The sequence below is a fragment of the Columba livia genome, chromosome 25 (genome assembly GCF_036013475.1).
Source record: "Columba livia isolate bColLiv1 breed racing homer chromosome 25, bColLiv1.pat.W.v2, whole genome shotgun sequence".
Lineage (NCBI taxonomy): Eukaryota > Metazoa > Chordata > Aves > Columbiformes > Columbidae > Columba > Columba livia.
Genome location: NC_088626.1, coordinates 5487501 through 5490000, shown reverse-complemented (window position 1 = coordinate 5490000; position 2500 = coordinate 5487501). Strand labels below are relative to the sequence as shown.

General features: G+C 78.8%; 1 non-coding gene across 1 annotated transcript; it reads left to right on the top strand.

Moving 5' to 3' along the window:
• Positions 1-2316: 2316 nt before the first annotated feature.
• Positions 2317-2469, top strand: LOC135576395 (5.8S ribosomal RNA). Its single transcript, XR_010468092.1, has one exon. It is a non-coding gene; the product is annotated as a 5.8S ribosomal RNA (ribosomal RNA).
• The last annotated feature ends 31 nt before the right edge of the window (positions 2470-2500 follow it).

Here is a 2500-nt window from a genome sequence, read left to right as displayed (position 1 = left end):
CCGCGCCCCCCTGTCGAACCCGACGGCGGCCCGCAGCCGCCGCGCGGGGAAAGGGGGGCGGGCAAGGCCGGTGGCGCGCGGGCCTCCCCGGGGCGGGGAGGGCGAAAGAGGGCCGTCCCCGGTTCGGAGGGCGTCGGTGGCAGCGCGTGCAGGCAGCGGGGGGCCGCTGCCGGTGAGGGGCGTGACGAGCCCCGCCGGCTTGAGGCCGGCCGTTCGGGCCCGGAGGGGGAGAGAGGCGGGAAGGACGCGGTGAGCGGCGGCGGTGGGGCGGCAGGTGCGAGCGGGGAACGGAGAGGGGCCTTTGGGGTCGGGGAGGGCGGCCTCCCCGGCCCTTCCTCGCGCGCGAGCGGGCTGCGGCGGAGCAGCCCGCTCTCTCTCGGCAGCGCAAAGCGGGGCCGGGCCTCCGGGCGTTCCGGGCTGGTGCGCGGCGCCGGCTGGCGAACGGCGGCGGCGGCGGCAGCGGCTCCCCTTTCCCCGCCGCGCTTCTTCTCTCCCTCTTCCCCGGCGGAAGAGCGGGGGGGGAGAGCCGGCGGGTTGGGGGAGCGGGCTCCGCCGCCGCCCGCCGACGCCAACCTTCGGGTGGCGGGCGAGGCCCCCGCGCCGGGCCGTATCCCGCGCCAGCGGCGGGCGGCCCGAGCCACGCCCCTCCTGCCGGGTTTGGCTCCGGGCTACTGAGGGAAACCCCGGCTCCCGGGCCAGGAGGACGTAGGCGGTGGCGGCGGGCGTTCGGGCGCGCCCCCGCGGGCGGACGCTCCTCCGAGGGTGGCAGCGGAGGAGGCACCCCCGCGGGGCCCAGCAGGTCGTTTCCCTCGCCCCAGGGCCAGGTACCTAGCGTCCGCGCTTCTGCGGCCCTCCCTCTGGCCAGCCCCGGGGGGTCGAAGGGCGCGAAGCCGGGCGGTGGTTCAAAGACTCGGGCGGCTCGGTGCGACCCGCCAGGGCTGCGGGCGGCGGCGCGAGGAGGCGGGTGCTTCCAGGGGGGCGGGAGTCGCTCCCGCGAGGCCCCTGGGAGTCCGTCGCCCGCTCCGTCGTCCTCCCTGACGCGGGGAGCCGTGCCGGGGAGGGGGTCCCTCTGCCCCCCCCTCTCCGCGGTCCGGCCTCGGCGGAAGTCCAGGCCGCGGTGCGGTCGGCCGCGGGCCGTCTCGCCTGCCTCGAAACGGGCGGCCCCGGCGGGGGCGAAGCGCGCCGTCTCGCGCGCTCCCTCTCTCGCCGGGGTGGCGCGGCCCCCCGCCCCGGCGGCGGCGGGGTCTCGCCCGGTGGCCCGCGAGGGGTTCCACCCGCCCCCCCCTCGAGTGGTGCGGGCGCCGCGCGGCGCTCTCCGCTTCCCCTCTCGTCCTCGCCTCCCGGCCGAGCGGCTCGGTGGCCTCCGGTCGCCTCACCGCCGTCCAGGGTGGCGCCCCGGTCCGAGCGGCGGCGGCGCCGTTCGCCGTTACCGGTCCGCCGGAAGACGCCCGCTGCCGCCTGCGGCCGCCCCGGCTCGGGCCCCGACCGTCGCTGTCCACGTCGCCCTTTCCCCGGGCCTCGCCGGGCGAGGCGGGGGGGCGCGCGGGCGGGGGATGTCGCTCTCCCGGTCACCGTCCGCCAACGGCGGGCGGGCGAGCGGGCGCGCGTCACCCCCCCGCTCCGAGCGCCGCCCGCCTTGGCGCCGGCGAGCCGCCCGCGGGAAGGGGGCCCGGGCGAGAAGCGGTGGCGGTGGTCCCGGGAGGGGCGAGCCGCTCCGGCTTGGCGGCTGGCGCTCTCCGGTGGGCCGCGGGCGGTGCGCGTCGCTGGCTCGGGGTTCCGGCGGTGTCCGCCCCCGGCGCGTGGGCGGTCGAGCTCGCGGGAGCCCGTCTCGCCGTCCGGGGTCGGGGAGGTGCGCGAGGGGAAGCCGGTGGACGTCGCGCGACGTTGCCGGCCTCTCCGAGGGGGGCGGCGCGTGTGTCGCCCCGCGCGGGCTTTGCCCGGCCGCTGCCGCTCGTGTCCCGCAGCGGCAGCGCCCGTGCGCCGATTCGAGGTCCGGCGGGCGGTGCGTGGCCGGTGGTGCCGCGGCCTCCGCGCGGAGGCCGGAGCGAGCCCGGGCGCCTGGGCCGCCTCCGAAGCGGACAAGGGGCGTCTGTCTGCCGGGAGCGCGTGCTCCCCGCCCCTGCCGCTCGGGGTGTTCCGCCGGCTCTTTTCTTCCCACCTCTCTGCCTGTGTGTCGGTACGGTCAGTCGAGGCGAGGCCCTGATGCCGTCGCGCCGCGGGGCCGGCGGCGGGCCGTCCTCAGAGAAGTGGGGCCGCTCCTTTTTGGCGAGCGGTCCCGGCCCCTCCGCGCGCGCGGGGCGGCGCCGAAAGCCAGACAACTCTTAGCGGTGGATCACTCGGCTCGTGCGTCGATGAAGAACGCAGCTAGCTGCGAGAATTAATGTGAATTGCAGGACACATTGATCATCGACACTTCGAACGCACTTGCGGCCCCGGGTTCCTCCCGGGGCTACGCCTGTCTGAGCGTCGCTTGACGATCAATCGCCGGCCGGGCCGCCGT